Genomic DNA, 12162 nt, shown 5'->3' with positions numbered 1-12162 from the left:
CCAGGTCAGCACCATCAAGCCCCATGTGTGTGTCCACAGATCTGCAGGGCACACACAGCTGCCTTCCTCCTGCCCCTCCTGCAGAGGCGCTTCCCAGTTGTTCTCTTTAACCTAAACCCACAAAGTCACTCCAGAACAGGTCCTGCTTTGCAAAGGGCTGAGCTGGGACAAGATGTGTGAAGGCAATTCACTGCCCATGGAGCTCAGAGCAGAGGGAAAGGCTTCCCTGGGAAGAGGATGGGATGGGCAAGGAGATCTGGGGAGAGCACAGAGCCAGAGCAGCTCTGAGAAGAAAGGTGTGTGTGCTGCTGAGCCATGGGAGAGTGGGGAGGAGGAGGAGGCAAACCCAGCCTGGGTGAGGGAAGGATGCAGACAAGGTCTTGGGATCAGCTGGCTGAGACGAGTCCACTGGGAATTACAGGCAGGTCTGAGCCTGTCAGATTACTGGAGCCAGGAAGGGGGGGAGCGGGTTTAGACAGCTCTGGCAGGAGGAGGGATGGAGGAGCTGGAGGGAAAGAGAGGAGAAGGGGAAGGTGGGCACAGAGGGGAGGGAGGAACATGGGAAAGGGGGGAGAAGAGGGGAGTACCCAGCCCTGGTGGTGTGGAGCTGGTGGGGGTAGGAAGACAGACTGGGGGTGCCATGGGGTGGATGAGGTGGGAACTGGCCTGGTCCATGGCACGTCACCCCCAGCACCCACCTGGCCAAGGAGCAGGGCAGGAGCACCACACACCAAAACTAATTAAATGCTCAAGGGGTCACAGACCAGCTCCAGGGCTCCCTCCCATCCAGAGGTCAGAGGAGAGCGTCCTCATTTGCTGCCTCTTAAATACATCTGATCCTGCCTTAATTCCTCATAAAACCTTCCCTGAGAGCTTTCAGGTGGCTGCTGGGCAGGGGTGCCCATGAGCTGGGTGCGCAGCACGGGTGACAGCCCTGGGCTGAGCAGTGCCTCCAGAGGGATGTGAAGGGCTCTGGGCACTGGTGGTGATGGAGGAAGCACCATGTGCACCACCATCCTGATCCTGGGTCCACTGGTCCTCCTGCTACGGCGCCGCTTCTGCAACAAAGTCGAACCGTACGTCCTCTCCTGTCCCCCTCCCGTCCCCTCAGGGCGCTGGGGCTGGGGCTGGAAGGGTGAGGGGGGGCCCTGGGGTGGAGGATCTCACTCCTCAACCTATGTCATATTCATGGAGATATTTGGGTTCCTCCTGGGTTTGGTTCTCTGGATGACACCAGGAGACATTAGCTCAGGCTGGGTAGAGAGGAGTGTTCTGTCATGTGCTGTCACCTCCTCTCCAATGCACCAGTGGCAGGAAGGAGGAAATGTAGGACTGGTCCTCCTGTTTGTGTGGTGCAAAGGGCCAGGGATGAACCACTGGGATGCTTTTACATGCACTGATCAAGGTGTTTCCCAAACAGAGCAGTCCTCGGCTGTGTGCATGCCTTGGCCCGGGAGCAGGTTGAGCAGTGATTTCAGCTGTGGGGACATCACCAGGCTGACATTGACACTCAGCTGGTGTTAAACAGCCCTGGGGAGGTCCCGCTCCATCCTTGCCGTTCCGGGAGCTTGGATGAGTGTCTGGCTACGTGGAATGCTGGAGAGCATCAGCTAAATGTTGGCTCTGAGGAAAGGCAGCAGCCAGCACCCCGCAGCCTGTTGCGCTGTGCTCCGTGTTCACACACCCGCTCACACTCATCCTGGCTCCAAGGCGAAGGCAGGGAGCAGATGGGAAGGGACTTGCTGCAGTCCCACACCAAGGCAATGACAAAGCTGCGACAGGAGGGCAGGGTCACCTCCTGCTCGGTGCGTCCCCGCTGCGCCACGGGCACGGTGCCGGCGGCTGCGGCTTCCACTACCCGCAGCTCCCCGTGTCTTTTGGGAGGAATCTCGGTCCCGTTCAGCCCCGGCTTGGCTTCGGCAGCAGCGGGGCCGTCACGGCGAGCCCGAGGATCGCCCTCGCTCGCGGTGCAGCCGCCTGCTCCAGCAGCAGGCTCAGCCCCGGAGGGCTCCGCTGGAGACACACAAATCTATTTACCAGTGGAGACTGGAGACATCTGAAAGTGGGGAGGTCAAATTGGCACTTAATGAGCCGATTAAGTCAGGGGAGGAAGAAACAAGGCTCAGGGAAGGCATCTCCTGGCCTCTGTGCCCCGGCTGTCCCTGTGCTACCTGCAGCACTGGCTGAATTAAACACTCATTAAGTGTCTAAGCAAATGAACTGCAGAGGTGGGGGCTGTCGCTGGGCAGAGGGTACAGCGGTGACTGGCAAGGCTGGCAGACTGCAGGTCCATCCCTTGGGAAGCTGCAGGAGGAATGGCTGGGGGGTAAGACACCTGGAGTGATGGCAGCAGAGCTGGCAGTGAGCCCAGTGCCCCAGCCCTGGACACGCAGCTCCAGCTGCAGCACAAGCCCTGCCCGGGGGAGCAGTGAGCAGGGTCAGCTCCTTAGGAGCGAGCAGAGCATACAGCACAGATCTGTGCAAGAGGAGATAGGAAGGAACCTGGAGCTGAACAGGCTGGGACAGGCATGGTGCTGCCCTGGATACTTCCACTCAAGGCAGGATCGGCACTCCTTCCATCACATTTAAACTGCAGGCCTGGAGCCCTTCGGTCTGGTCAGTCCTTTCACCCAACTGGCATCATCATCATCATCATCACCAGCAGCAGCAGCAGCAGCACAGCATAAGGAGAGAATGTGGCTGGTGCCAGCACCAGCAGCAAAAAGCTGGAATGAGCACAAGGGCTCCCATCACAGCATGGACCTGGGAGCATGAGGGAGACTCAGAGCTGGATGGCCAAGAAAAACTTCCTCCAAGCCTTGCTGCAGTCTTCAGACAGGCACCTGTCCTGGATGCAGCCCATAGAAAAGCCATACGCTCCTAGATTAGTTTTTTTGGTGATTAATTGCTCTCAGCATAAAAGACCAGTGGCTATTAACAGCTTTTCTACTTCATCTATTTTGGAGATTCATCGACTCCCCTTGCTTGGTGCTGGCATAAATCAGAGCTGTTCCACTGACAGCTTTACACCAAGAGAGATTCTGTTTCTAGACTTTCATGTCCTGGAAAAGAAAAGCAGCAGAAGCAAGAGAAAAATGTGCTGCTGGGACTGGGGAGAAGTAGTGCAGGAGACCAAGGCACATGGACCTTAGGAAGGGCAGGAACAGACCTGAGGCACCAGGGCCCCAGTACTGTGTTGAACCAACTGGGTTTTGGCCAGCTAGATGACCGGGCTTAGGCTGCTCAGGCACCAGGATTCCATACAGCAACAAAGACCAGAATTTTCCATATGTGCACTGCTCTGGATGACTGCTGGATTAAAGACATCCCTGAGAAACAGCACATGTGAAGAAAAAGTCAGGAGCCCACATGTTCCACAGGATAAACCTGGCTTGGTGAAGGATCAACCCTCTGCCTCTGACGTCCCTGTGTGCGAAGCAGGGCACGCATCCTGAGCAAAGGACACAAATGAGCAGCACAGGCAAGATCAGATTATGTGAAATCCCCTGCTCACTTGACCTCCTTCACGTCCCTGTCTTCTATTTATATACCTTGGGGCTGCCAGGAATGGCACAGGTTGTCCTTGGCCCACCCTCCCAGAGCTGGGGGGCTCAGCCATGGGATTACTGGTGGCCAGTGGAGCTGTCTGCCACCATCACAAATGGAGGGGTTTGAAGGGATTCCTCCCAGCATCCCAGCTTTGGGGTCTGCTATCCCCAGTTCTTGCTGGAGTTAAAACGCAAACTGGAACACTCTCCTGGACCAACCCGCTGTCAAGAGACAGGAAGGTCAAGAGGGACTCCTTGGGCTCCAGTGCTTGGATTTCCTCACCAAGCAGTGATTTATTCTTTGTTTTGTGTGATATTTAACGAGAAGGTCCTGGCTGGGAGCCAGGGCTGGCTATGGATGTCTGCTCTGCCTTTCTCATGTTCTTCCCCTCCAGTCTCTTCCTGGCAGGAGCTTCTCATCGCCTGCTCCTGGGTTTGGGGAGGTAGAGATGCTGCTGGTGTGGAACAGGACCAGGTTTGGTCCTGGTGCTGGTCCAGCACAGGGGGATGCAGGGGACTGAGCACCCAAGGGAGTACAGGAGCACCCAAAGGGGCACAGGTCACACAAAGGAAAGAGCCAGGTCTGTGAGATGTCCTCCATGGAGAGCTCTTGGAGAGTCTCAGGCTTGGTGGGGCAGTGCTGGACTGTGGCAAAGCAAAGGGGTGCTTTGGCAAGTGAAACATGGGTTTGCTTTACTGCTGTTTTTTGACTCCCCTCCCAAAAGGCTGGACATGAATCCCCTGGGCCCCAGAGGGGTTGTTTTCCTGGGACTGGGAGCCGGGGCCGGGGAGAGAAGGATTGTTTAGTGCCTGTGCTGATTTCTCCCCAGAACATCCTCGTTGTACCCCACACACTGTGCTGTAGAGCAAGAACAGACCCTCTGCACTTCAGGCTGGGGAAAACAGAGCCGGTAGCCTGGCATCATCTAGATTAACCTTCCAGTTTATTTCCCTCTGGGAAGCAGGACGTGACCTCCTCATTTCCACTGGCCAGGCATAGCTGGTAGCCAGCAGCAGGGGCACACAGCTCTGCTTCTCCAGGCTGGAGCAATCAGTGTGCAGCAGGCAGGCACAGACAAGTGTCAGCCAAATTTCTGTACACTTTAAATCCATTAGCAAGGCCACAAACACAGCCCCAAAGTGCTTCAGGCACAGGCGAGCCGATAAATAACCCCCAAACCCACCAGCAAGGGAACACCCCTCTGCTTCCCACAGGAGACAGGGCTCAGCTTTCCCCCATATCTGCACAGCAGCTGAGCAGATCCACTCTCTCCCTGGCTGTTTTCAATCCAGAACCAGAAGGGTCAATTCTGTGCCACTTCTGCGGAGTCATTATCCTGTCGGTTATATAAATGTCTGGGCATGCACAAAAGGCAGTGCTGATACAGTGGCTCTGACACCAACTCTCTCCAACACCTGCTTTTCAGCTGGGGAGAGAGCTGAGCACAAGAACATCTCGAGAGCTGTCACACAGAAGGCTGCTGTCTTTCAAGCTGAATGGAGGTCTAAATAGCTCTCACTTCTGCTTTAGAATCTCATTTCTAAATGCAATTAATACTGGCATATGCATAATGAGAGACTGACGAGTGAATACAGACTCTGGCAATAAAGAAGCCAGCCCCAAGTGCTATGTAAATATTACAAATCCTCACAGGGAGCTGACCTGGGGAAGACAGCTCTCTGATGATTAAACCCCAGTGACAATACGACTGCATTCCTACATCTGTCACAATACTACCTGCTGATACATAATGAGCCACGCTAAAAGAACTTGATCTTGCTGCTCTTCAGTGCAGATAAAATGTCTATTTGTAGAATGTAATTAATCTCTTCTTCAAAATCAGGAACCTTAGTGTCCTTGGTAACAACATGCCAGTGACTCAGAGAGCATCCCTGGCTTTTCCTTCTGATTTTGGAGTGAGTTACTGAAAGTGACCCCAAATTCTAGCACTGCAAAGGAGCACAAGTGGGAAAGCCAATGGTATCTGGAGGTAGGGATAGGTTTTACCCACCTTTCTGGTCTCTGCAGGCCTGCTTTGGCAGCTTAAGGAGATCCCTGGACTTGTTTCAGCCATATTCTCTATAATGAGACAAGCTCCGTCCCAAGATCTGGTTCCCAACCCATTGAGAACAAATTCCCTTTTACCATGGAGTATAACAGGGCAGAAAATAAACTGTCAGAAGAGCAGGGGCACAATGACAGGATGAAGCTGCTCCCTCTTTTGCCTGGTTTCCCTAGCAGTAAGTGCTGTGTGCTGTGTGTGTGTGTCTGTGTGTGTGTCCATGCCTGCTCTCCCTGATGGCTTTCAAGCCTGCTGGCTTATTTCAGCCAAGTCTGGCAGGGAATGGAAGTTCAAAGAAATCCATTCCCCACCAGGTAGCAAACATGCAAAGCCATGAGCATCAACGTGGCAAAGGGATGCAGGGAAGAGCTGCTGGCAGATCCCCTGGTCCTTCTGAGGGTTGTGCTTGGGCAGGGCCTGCTCCTCCAGCCCACCCCAGGCTGGCTGAGATTTGTGCTAAAAAGGCAAAGATGCTCCAAAGCAGCCAGGGGCCATATCTGCTTTCTATGAATTTCAGTGGGAAGAACCAGTGCTGGATGTCGCTCACTGACCCAGTTCCAAAGCCCAGGGGAAGCATGGGCCGTGATACAGGGACAGCTGCTTGGAGAGTGGGTGATGGAAAACTCGCATGATTTATTTATTTCCTGGGAAATAAAAAGGAAGAAGAAAAGAATTGTTGGATAAAATCAGCATATTTAGGCTAAACTGTGCTGCAGCAATTCCTTGTGGGACTGGAGTTGAGCTGCTTGGTCCCCTGTAAGGGAGATTCATCCCTGCTGCTGCAGGATGCTCTGCAGAGCTGGGGGGATGTGGGGAAAAGAAGGGCTTGCTGTTGCTGAGGGCTCTGCTCTTGAGTGCAAAAATGCCCTTTACTGGAGCAAGTTATCACTTCCTTTTAGAGAGGGGCTGCAATCAGCACCACTGCCCACAGCTCACCCCATCTCCTCTGTCCCCAGGCACTCCGAGGGAGAAGAAGAGATTGGGAGAGAGGCTGGCTCTGACACTCGCGCCACGTAACAGCGCTTCAGAGAAAAGGCCAGGTGGGATGCAGCAGTTATCTGGGATAATGCAGCTCTGAGGAAATTGGGGATAGAACGTGCAAAAAGCCTGATCTTCACCTTCAAGCATTTTAGTGGTGATTTTTTTGGTGTTTAACCCAGGATTTATTGGCTTTCCTGCCTATTGGTGAGGCTGTGAAGTATCAAGAAAAGTGTCTTGCTCTGGAGAAGGAAAATTAAACCTGGAATGGCTGGATTGGGAGGGAAAACCCCATTTTCCCATTACTTTCAATAGCATTTCAGTTCCCAGGGCACACCCAGCCATTTCTCTGTGGCCTCCTACCTGCTGCCTGGATGCCAGGAGCATCTCAAAGGGACAGAAAAGGCAGCAGAGGCAGCGGTGATCCAGCTGGGATGGGGTGCAAGGGGTGGCTGCAGGTTGCCCAGAGAGGATGTGGATGCCACACCCCTCAAAGTGTTGATGGATGGGTTGGATGGGGCTTTGAGGAGCCTGGTTTAATAGAAGAGGTTTGGAACAAGATGGTCTTTAAGGTACCTTCCAACCTCAGCCATACTGTGCTTCTCTGTGGGATTTGGGACTGATGTGGCTTTGTGTCCTACCCAGTGACCCCAGGGGGTGAGGGCTGGCTCTGGGGTGTCCATGTGCAGCTCCCAGCAAAGGTTGGGTCACTCACACACCACTGCCTTGGCTCTGGGAGGGAATCTTTGGCTTCAAGGATGAGGGGACACTCCTATGGTTGGGCTATGGGAAGAAATTTGGGCCAGAGCTGTCTTTCCTAATTCCTCCCGGGCACTGCTGAATGCCCAGGGCAGCTCAGGGACTCACCATCCCTGCCCTTCCTTAAGCAGATGCCCCAAGGCTTCTACCTCATCTGTCCCAGCTCTCAACAAACAATTAACCACAATTTACCAACTAACCACAACTCCTTCTCCTCCTGCAGCTCCCCTGTGCTCTGCAGCCAGCACCGAGCACATCCCAGCCTCGGCATCTGCTGGAACCCTCGGCAAAACAACCCATGACAGCAACAAGGCCACATCACCCAGCTGCCCTCCCGCTGCTCAGGAAGGACCAGGCTCTGGGCCAAGCTGTGGGGCAGGAAGGAAATTTGCCTGTCTGAGGCTGAGCCCTGGGTTGTGGCCAGCAGCCCCAGATGTGGGCACGGAGCAATCGGGGGTCCTGCTCCCGGCCATGGGGTTCTCACGTGCTCCACAGCTTTCCCATGGATATAAACCCATTAATAAAAGATCAGTTTGGAGACACAGCTCGCTGTAGATGACAGCATTAGAGGCACATCAGCTTCTCCTAAAGCTCAGTCTCGTGCTGGGTTTATTTGGTCCATTTGTGGCAGGGGAAGAGTTGCTTTCGGCATTCAGAGATGTCTTGTGTCTGGGAGAAGTAGCGGGGTGAGATATATTTTTGGCTCTATTTAGCCACAAAAATTTGGATTTAGAATAAAGAGAAATATTCCTGTTTGCTGCCAAACTGAGGCAGACGATTTCTTGTGCAAGCCTTCGTTTGTTTGAGGACTTGGTGTCCTGTTGTAAAAATAAATGCTCTGATGGGAAAAGTCTATCAGGGTGTGCTGATCAGTCATTGGGAGTGGTGGGCTCACAAACATCAGCTTCAACCTAACTGCAAAAGCAGCTCACAAAGCTTTTGCAAATAGATATTAGACAGAAGGAGACAGGCCTTTAGTTTTTTGGTGAGTGAAGTAGTCACAAGCTGAATCTTTTCCATGGGCACAGTTGTGCTGGCCTCACCATGGCTAGCATGAATTTTCAGTGCCAAATACACCCAGTTTGCACCCAAACCGGGTTGTTGCTCTTTCTGAGAGCCAACCACCTCTGACAGCCACAGGAATGGGGGAAGGAGAGAGGCTGATGGTGGGAAGAAACCTGGGATGTGTCTCCTGCCCAGGATGTTCCTGGTTGATATCAACACCCTCTCCCCATTCTGCAGCTGTAGGGTCACCTCCCTGTCTCAGAGGTAAGGCCAGACATATGGACAAGAGCTCCCAGCAGCTTGGTTCTCCATATTGAGAATTTCACAAAGGTCTACAGAATTTTCCTAATAGATTTTTTTCCCTGTGAGCTTTTAAATTAAGCTTCTTCAGCCTCAACTCATGTTAAACATTTTTCTTTTCTTCTTTTTGGCAAAAGAAGTATTATGATCAGGAGGAATAAAACTGGTTTTACCTGGAGCTTCCTTCATTTTATAACAGATTATAAACAAGATACAGAGTCAATAATACCAGGAAGGGGGGGTCAGGGGATGAATACAATGCTGTGCTGAAGGCAGCACAGAAAAGATTGGAATCTGAAAAGACAAAAGCTTACCAGGATTGAGCCTCAAAAGCAGAATCAGCTCCTCTGATGATATGAATTGCCTGGATTCCCCTGACATGCCGGTATTGCTGTAGAATGGCTTTTATGTATTGATTTAAGGGGAAATAAAGGTCAAGGGCTTAGCTGCAGAGGTGTTGTTCAGTCTGGGTGGGCAGAAATGGGCAACAAGGAGGATCTGCAAGGTCAGAAACGGGACAGAGAGGAGCCCCAAGAATGATGGGTGCATGCTGGGGCTATGAGACTCCCAAAGACTGGAGCAGAGCCTCACTGAGGGGAGCCCACTGGAGCCCTGATCTGCAGGGTTAGCCCAGGCACATTCTGGGCTTAGTGAAAATTCAGATTTCAGTCTGGACCTTTCCATCAAGAACTCCAACCCTTCTCCCCATCTGGACTAGCACTCAAAAATCACTCCCAGAAGGGACAACATGGGGCCAGATGGAAATGGTGCCTGCAAATGTCTCAGTGCTGCTGGGACAGGGTCACTGTCCTGCAAACCTGGGTGTGCAAACAGCGCTTGCTAAATCAGCTGCAGGGGAGTGTTGTAGATTTGGGGAATAAAGGTTTCCTGACCCATGGAAAGGCCAGCTCTCCACGTGGCTGGATTTCATGAGAAATGCTCTGTATTTACTCAGCCAGCCACAGGCAGCAGCTGAGCTCAGAGCGGGTGAGTGCCTGCAGCCAGCGGCTGCGCAAGGTTTGCTGGCCATGGAGAGGTGTTTGCTGTTTGCACCGAGATTTGGGATAGTCCCGGAAGGCCCTTGGTGGGTGGGAGTGGGAATTTGCTTAATTCATTCATTGTGTCCTCTCTGCTGGCCAAAACCACCCTCCACGTCATGAGAAACACAGAAGGGGTGGTGGCAGCCCTCACAGGTCAGGAATGGTGTCACCAGTGTTTTTCTGAGGGCTGCTGATGGACATGGTCCCCCCATCATGGTCCCACTGTTGTGATCCCACTGAGGAGAAGCTGTTTGTTTGAGGAGAAAGGAAGGATTGTGACATCTCTGCTCTTCTTTCCATGTTTGTCCCCACTAAAATACAATTTGGGAAAAACTAAAAAGGGAAATGAAATGCTGAGTGGGCTACCCCCACTGGGGGGTGGAGCTGGTGTGGGACCAGCAGTCCCACACACTCTGGAGGAGGGGGTGAAGCTGTGAGGCCTTGCTGGACCCAGCTCCCCAGGGTTTATCAGACTCTCTGTTTTCATCATTTCTCTCTGAGAAGGGAAGTGGACCACACAGCAGCAGAAAGTCCTGGAAATCTGTGAGGGAGACTGTTCCCAGCACCCTTCCCTCTGCTGTCGCCCCTGTAAACTGTTGGCTATGGAGGATGTATGGCTCTGTATTGCTCCAACTCAATGAGATGATGCCTTGGAATTCAATTTCTTCCCAATTAAATTCCTAATCACAGCCAGCATGTGCACTTTCCCAGCTCTGACCCTCTTGTCTCAGTTGCACACGTGGTCTCTGACAAACCAAGCAGACCAGGACGGGGGTCACCTCGTCTCAACTGCTCTGTCTGCTCCATCCCCTCCACATCAGACCCTGCTGTCTCTCCTCTGCCCCCACTCCTGAGGCATCCTAAAGGCTGTGTGTGGCCTATAACTTTTCCTTCTCTAAAAAAACCCAAAATCAACCAAAAAAACAACAGTAGAAGCAAGTAGAGGAAATTGCTTCAAGTTTCTTAAATATCTCATGGAACAAAAATGCTTCATAACGCTGTTCAGGGAAAGAGAGGGTCAAATGTCCCTCATTAATGCTGATTTACTAAGAGGGCTGGGAAGTGGAAGGGGGAGGCAGTCCAGCTGCCTGTCTCAGTGCACAGGGGTCTGGGTCTGGGATCCAGGCTGGGATAGGAGGGCTGGACCCCCAGCGTAAGACTGGGGTGGTGGGTTTACCAGCAGAAGATACAGTGGGGTGCAGGCTGCTGTGCACCCACACCCAGGGAAGTCCTGGCCCACACCAGCACAGCAGAGAGACAGCACACAGCTCCCTCAACTCACGTAGCAGTTTGGAAATTTCATGGCTTTCTGAAGAAAAGAGCAGAAGTTGAGTCCATTCAACCCAATTAAAACTCCAGAGGAAGTGCAGAGAGGCAGGATGTAATTACCCGTGCTGGAATCCCAGTTTGGAACAGGAGGCAGAGCTCTCCGAATCAAATTAATCCCTGGTGTAATTCTGCCGAAGTTACACCAGGGCTATAATTGGCCTGAAACATTTTAACTATCTCATTTAATGTTATTCATGCTCTGCTGGAGATGAGAATGTTTATCCTAAATGAGGGACTCTGATGCTCTGAAGCAATAATAGAGTGTGAGGCTTATGTGGTTTCTCATTTACAAGGATGCTGGGGAGGCCAGATTGCCACAGAAGATGCAGTAAATCTGGATTCCCCAAATCTTTAGCAATTTCCACAATTCCTGTGGTGGCTGGCTGTGCCATTGTCCTTCCTGCAGTGTGTTCACTCTCCTCACACCCAGGCAACTTTTCCATCTCTTGGAGATATTGGGGCTTGTACCCCATACCCAGCCAGGGGCAGGAATAGCAGGAGATGTAAAGTGATATAAGAGAAAATGGAAAGCACTGAGAGAGGCCTTCCAAGATTAAAGCTTCTATAAATCAGCAGCAGTGAGATTTCCAGGGACAGACTTTGATTCCTGTGATGCTAAAAGAGGGGATATCCATCAATGAGGGCTGGCTCCCTGAGTCACTCCAAGGCAGCAGCCTCCAGGCCCCTGCAGAAGGAGCAGGGTCAGTGCTGCAGGTATCTCAGCAAGCCCACAGAGCACCACAGTCCCTGCTGCCAGCTGGACACCCCATGGATGGTGTTTCCAGCTGCCAGCCCTGGCTTACCCACCAGGGTGATCCCAGGATCATTTGAGCTCCCACACCAGAAGAGACCTGAGCATGTTCCCTGCAGTGAGAGACAGCAAAGCACTGCCACTCTCCATGAGGAACATCCCTCAGGAATCACACCCCATGGTGGCAATGCCATCAGTCAGCCCAAGCTCACATCCTGCCACTTGCAAAGCAAAGCCTGCAGGTTACACACCTCCTTTCCCCAGCTGTACCCTGGTTGGTGCCCCCTGTCACAGATACCATTGGGCCCTGAATGTCTGCTGTGTGCCCTCAGTCCCCCCTGACCCAGCCCTGGCAGGTATCACTCGCTGGGGGCTCTCCATCACCATTA

At 52.6% G+C, this 12162-nt stretch overlaps 1 long non-coding RNA gene across 1 annotated transcript; it reads left to right on the top strand.

Annotated features, from left to right (window-relative positions):
* Positions 1 to 882: 882 nt before the first annotated feature.
* Positions 883 to 8201, top strand: LOC111937271 (uncharacterized). The gene is made up of 3 exons (XR_015278070.1): positions 883 to 1076; positions 6568 to 6651; positions 7572 to 8201. It is a non-coding gene; the product is annotated as an uncharacterized LOC111937271 (long non-coding RNA).
* Positions 8202 to 12162: the final 3961 nt, after the last annotated feature.

The sequence above is a fragment of the Cyanistes caeruleus genome, chromosome 19, assembly GCF_971803275.1.
Source record: "Cyanistes caeruleus chromosome 19, bCyaCae1.hap1.1, whole genome shotgun sequence".
Taxonomy (NCBI): Eukaryota; Metazoa; Chordata; class Aves; order Passeriformes; family Paridae; genus Cyanistes; species Cyanistes caeruleus.
Note: the sequence above shows the minus strand (reverse complement) of the source record. Positions and strands in the feature narration are given on the sequence as shown.